Source organism: Plecotus auritus (genome assembly GCF_963455305.1).
Source record: "Plecotus auritus genome assembly, chromosome: 12".
NCBI classification, from domain to species: Eukaryota; Metazoa; Chordata; class Mammalia; order Chiroptera; family Vespertilionidae; genus Plecotus; species Plecotus auritus.
In genome coordinates, this window is record NC_137778.1 from 39250780 (window position 1) to 39256437 (window position 5658).

A 5658-nucleotide genomic window follows, 5' to 3' on the forward strand; every position below is an offset into this window, starting at 1 on the left:
GTGGGAAGGCCCCTCTTGTCACAGCCTTGCCCAGGGTGTGTGTTTGGGCTTCCATTGCCTGCCCCTCCAGCATCCCTCAGGGCCCCCCACTCCCATTCTCCCCCCTTCCCCCCTCCCCCTGCCTCCAAGGCATCCTTGGTCTCCTTCCATTCATGGTAGGATCAGGCCCTGAGGCCCCTCCCACAACCTGCTGCCTCTCTCCCCCTCCCAGCCTCACCCACTTCCCAGCCCAGAGACCTTCCCCATTCACCTCAGAGCTCTGCCAGGACCTGGACAGCAGGGGTCAGAGGTCAGGAGCCTGGTCCTTGCAGGCCCCTCACCCTTGGACAGAGCCCAACCAGCCATTTTCCCAGGCTGGGCGAGGCTGGGCCGGGCAGGGGCCGGTGGCCAGGCTGAGGTCTGGCTGCTCTGTCATTCCCCTATTAAACAGATGCGCAGAGGAGGGTGTCTGGGAAGCGAGATGCGGGAGGTTTGGGTAACAAGGCTGGAGCCTGGAGACAACCTTCCTTCCCCGCGTGTCTTCGAAAAAGCTTTCTGAGCGGGGTCTCACCCCACAGCTGATGCCCACCCCCCACGTTTGCCTCCCCCACCCCAAAAACAACGTTCCCCAGGACTCACACGTGGCAGCTTGTGCACTTTTATTATTAAATATATAAGCAGCTTCCTATTTTTTAAATAGATATTTAAATGACTTTGTATAAAATAATTCATCACTTCCAAGTGTAAAAACAAAATCTCACAGTGTGTGAGCCAATGTTCCCTCTCGGCTTTCTCAGAGAAAAGAAGGGGTCCTGTGGGCTGGCCGGGGAGCCGCCCGAGGCGGCCCTGGGCCCTCCCGCGCCGGAGGCAGGAAAGCAAATCCAACCCCTTTCGGAAGGAAGCTCTTTGCTTTCTTGACTCTGAAAATACTATACGTTTAAGGGGTGAGGGTGGAGCAGGAATGCCTTTTTCTGTGTTTGTTTGCTTCCTTCCACGTTTAAATACATACTTTCTGGCATCAAATATAGTCTATGACTAGGAGGCAGAGCCCCACCGGAGAGTCCTCTGCTCCTCCCTCAGCTGTCAGGGACCAGTGACCTTCACTTTCAAGGGCAGGAAGGGAAGGTGGGGGGCCCTGCCTAGCGGCCAGCAGGGCGGGTCTCTCCATGGAGGGCCCAGGGCAGCAGGAGAGGAGGGACGTAGCTGCACAGAGGGACCAAGGGCAACTGACCGCCCTGTCACCTGCGGCCCAGCTCTGGAGCTGCAGCCGGGGGCTGGCCCAGGAAGCCGAGGCCCTCAAGGCAGACTTGGGAATAGATGCTCGGTCCCTCTCCCACCCTGGCTTGCCTGGTCACAGAGACTGTGGTCCTGGGTGGGTGCGTGGGGGTGAGAGCTGGAGGTATCACTGCCTACCAGGCCCCTCACAGGGACAGCCCGCTCAGCCCCGGATGCCCGCGGGCAGCGGCCTGGCAGCTGTGGCTGCGGCCAGGGTCAGGGGCATGGACGCCTCCCCCAACATCAGGGGCATACCCATCATTTCAAAGACCCTCCCTGTGTCTGTCTCTGCCCTCCCCGCTCTCTCCCTCCCACTAGTCACTTCCCTCTTGGGAACGTCAAAGTGCAAAATGCAGAAACCTGGGCCAATAGCAGCCTAGAGACCTGCTCTGGCGGCGGCCCAGGCGTCCTCCCGCCCCGTCCACCCCCGGGAGTCGAAGGCCAGATCAGCGGAAGGTCAGGGCTCAGGGGCTCCCTGGGTCGATGGGACGGGTGAGGCCGGCTCGGGCAGTCAGTGCAGAAGCTGGGGAGGCTGGAGGGCGGAGGGCGGACAGATGTGCGTCGGACGGCCGGGCGGGCTGTACAGCAGGCAGGTCCAGTCTTCACAGTGCAATGGCTTCCTTCGAGAGGGGCGCCCCTGTACGACCTCCCGGGGCAGCTCCGGCAGGTTCTGGAGGGCCGGTGGGGCAGCGGCCAGCCTTGGGCTTCACCTTGGCATCAAGAGCCCAGCAGGTCCCGAGGGCAGGGCTGGCCTTCCCTCTCCTCCTGGCACCAGCGTTGCCAGTGGAGGGCTGTCGGCGCGGCGGGCAGGCCTTCTCATCCTGATTCTGGGCCGCCCACATTTCCAGGAGACCAGCCGACGCTGTCCCGCCCTGCCAATCTCCGGCATCTCTCTGTGACATGTGCCTGCTCGTTGGGGCAGGGATCCAGACAGGTCCTCTGGGCGCAAGGGTTCTCCCATTCCTCAGTGCCCACCCTGCTGTCCACATCCACGGGCCTCTGGGTCCCTGCCCAGGTGCTGGCTGGAGGGGGCGGGAGGAGGGCACAGCCCCAGGGGCAGAGGGTACTCCTCCGGGCTCGCCGGCCCCCCTCAAGCAGATGGGAGCCTCCAGGGCCCACGATAAATATCAGCAGCATGAGGCATCCTCTGGCCCTCTCCGAGTCAGTCCAGAGTCTGGGGGTCGAGGGTGGAGGGCCCAGCCCAGCTGCTCTGCTCTAGTCCTGGCCGGCAGGAGCTCTCCGGGTGGGCAGGCCACGTTCCCAGGAGGATGGCGGAGGAGGGGGCGGGTGGACGCCCCGTAACATCTCCTGCCGTGGAGAGACTGTCCTGTGCGCCCAGCTGTGGGAGAGAGAGAGAGAGGCCCATCAGCGAGTGGGAGCGAGGGAGGGGTCACCGAGGACATGCGTAGGGGCGCCTAGCGTTCCTGTGGGCTGGTGCTGTAGGGAGGACTTCCTCCCGTCCCTGCCCTCGCCTTCCCGGCCACCCAGACACCGCAAGGGCCAGGCCGCTTTCTCTGGCAGGGGTCCAAGCCGCGGGCCAGACTGCCCTCACCTCCTGCCTCCTCCTGGGGCAGCAAGGACCACAGCGGGAGGGGACGGGCCTGGTGGGGGTCTAAGCAGGGGTGCAAGGCATTGCTCAAGCAGAGGAGTCTGAGGGAAGGAAGGGGGCATTCGAGTGCCCTTAGACCCCTCCTCGGGCAAGACCACGTCACTGGCCTTGGCCCGATGAGCCAAGGGTGAGCGCTGCTAACTCTAGCAAAGAGAGTTCTCGTGTCCACCTCCAGGCATTCATCACAGAGCGGGGCACACACCATACTGGGACAGCAGAGCAGAGGTAACCGAAGAGGAGGAACTAGAGGTGGTCCCAGGAGGAGGAAATCCCTCCCTATCACATGCTCACCCTAAGCAGCCTCCTTCCGGATGGGCCTCCCTGCATCTTGCATGTGACTGAGGGCCCTGCTCTCTCCCCACCCCGCCCCCAGCCTGTCCCCTTGCCCGGCATCCTCAGAATGCTTTGTTCTCAGACCAGAAATCCCCTGGACTCCGGCCAGCAGCTTGACTTTGGACCCTGTGTGGAGCTCCCCTCCCGGGCCATCATAGGCCCTACTGGCCAAGGCTGTGATGGGCAAGGCGAGAGATGGGCCCAGCCCTCTGGCTCCCAGCCCATTCCCAGGCTCTGGAGGGACAGGAGGGAGGAGCCCTGGACTGGACATGAGCCACACTAGACACAGCTGGGCCACAGGGAAGAAAGACCCAGTGGGCGAGCTCCGACAGGGCGGGGAGTTGGTTTTCTCTGAGGGCCCCTCACCCACGTCTCCTGTCACAGTGGCAATCAGGCTGGCGCTGGCCCTGACCCTCCCTGAGACTCCGAGTGCCTGGCCCGGAGACCACCCTGCCAATGTCCCTCTGACCCACTCTCCACACCCACCAGGCAGACCTCAGGGACCCAGATGTGTTACTTGTGCTCTTTTCTGAATAGGCTGCCCTGGTGTGGAACATTCGTCGGATCCCCCATCTCCTAGGCGTGGCCCAGGCCTGGCGCCCTACACCTGGGAAGGCCCTAAGGCGCTGGCTTGCGTCGGGCATGGGGTGAAACTTGATAGGTTGCCCCAACTCGTCGGCCAGCCAGTCAGTTGGCCAATCAGCTCCCCCAATCAACAAGTAACTAACTAGGCGGTTACCAGCTGGTCAGTCAGAGTCACTTAGTTAGCTGGTTAACAGGTTAGTCAGAAGGCTGGTTAACTAGACACAGCTGGCCAGAGTCCATGGGTCTGTCAGCCCTGAAGCCAGTCGGTCAATGTTTATTGAGTGCTTGGCCACGTGCGGAGAAGCCCTCTTTGTATTGGAACCCGGGGCAGAAAAGAAATGCCAAAAAGGTGGAAGACATAGTCCCTGCCCGCAAGGGGCTTACAGCCTGATTCGGGGGTGCGGGATGTACACATACACATAAAACAAAGATTGAAATGTATAAAAACAACATCCGAGTAAGTGCAAATCGATACAGTATTAACCAAATACAAAAGGGCAGAGGGGTGTGAACGACAGGAAGGACCAGAGGAGGTATCAGGAAGGAAGACTTCCTATGGCTAATTGTGGGCGGAGGGGAGGGAAAGGAGGAGGACGGGGCCGCCTGGCCTGAGAGCCAGGGGCAAGGAGTCACGAGGGTCACATCTTTATCCACGTGGGCGAGGACGCCGGTCAGTGTGCAGGAGACACACTTGGGAGGGTCAGGGAGACAGGATTGGGAGGGGGACAATTTCAGTGGCTCGGTGACGGGCAGACACCGACAGGGCAGTTTTCACAAGGACGAATATAAACTAACCTTTGGTTAAAACAATGAATCTGTCCAAGTAGAGGACAGAGGTCTGGCTTTACAGAGGCTTATGGGAAAGGGAACTAGGGCTTTTAATAGACCACAAGCTAAATATGAGACAACAATATGATGCAGTTGTTAAAAAAAAAAAAAAAAGTCCAAAAAACTAATGCAAACTTAATCTGTGCGCATAGCAGAATACTGTCCAGGTCAAGGCAGGCAACAGTCCCATGCACTCTGAGCTGGTCAGACCACGTCTGGAGCACTGTGTCCAGGGCTGGGCAGGGGACATTGACAAACGAGTGTGTCCAAAGGAGGGCGACCAGGATGGTGAGGGGTCTGAAAACCACATCATATAAGGAATGTTTGAGGGACTTGGCCACAGTGAGCTTCGAGAAGTCTTAAAGGGGACGCGGATAGCTGGCTTTAGGTATTAGAGGGCTCTCATGACAGTAGAGGGAGGATCATCACGGGGGATGGGAGGTGGCGGAAAAGCCACTAGACCTCGCCTGAGGAAGGGCTTCCTCACGGTGCTATGGGTGCTATCGGAGATTGCGGGGAGCTTGCCTGGCTCTCTGAGTGCGTGATTGGACACTGGGAGGCAGAGAGGAGAGGCCCCTTTGGGGTGGGACACTCGGCCTAGTGACCTCTGAGAGCCCTTCCAACACTAAGGCTCTATGGCTCCATGAATTCAAAGCAGGGATGGGGGTCATCTGGGCTGGGGAGAAGGGTCAGACCAGGGTGCAAGCGGAACAGAAACCGGCGAGAGGTACTCAGAGCAGCAGCTGCCGGGGGAGTCTGGGGGCCAAGCGGAGAGGGTGGTTTGAAGTGGCTGGCGATGCACAGCCACTGAAACTCTCCAGGAGGGTGAAGATCTGACAGGAGGATCTGGGGGGCTCTAGTGTGGGCAGTGGCAGCAGGAGTAGAAGCTCAGGGCAGAAATAAGAAGCCAACACTTAATGGGGGGGGAGGGGGGGAGAGGGCATATGTAATACTTTCAACAATAAAGAATTATTTAAAAAAAAGAAGAAGAAGGTGAAGAAGAAGAAGGAGGAGGAGGAGGAGGAGGAGAAAGAGGAGAATGAGGAGGA

At 59.7% G+C, this 5658-nt stretch overlaps 1 protein-coding gene across 3 annotated transcripts in view; it reads right to left on the reverse strand.

Moving 5' to 3' along the window:
• Nucleotides 1–623: 623 nt before the first annotated feature.
• CSF1 (colony stimulating factor 1) overlaps nucleotides 624–5658 on the reverse strand; it is a 17450-nt gene continuing 12415 nt past the window's right edge. For 2 of the 3 annotated variants that reach the window (XM_080647734.1, XM_080647736.1), the window contains exon 9: nucleotides 624–2593. The gene's annotated coding sequence lies outside the window, so the exon portion shown is untranslated. Of the gene's footprint in view, nucleotides 2594–3987; nucleotides 4907–5658 lie in introns of those variants that run through there. The other variant, XM_080647735.1, reaches the window with a different exon arrangement.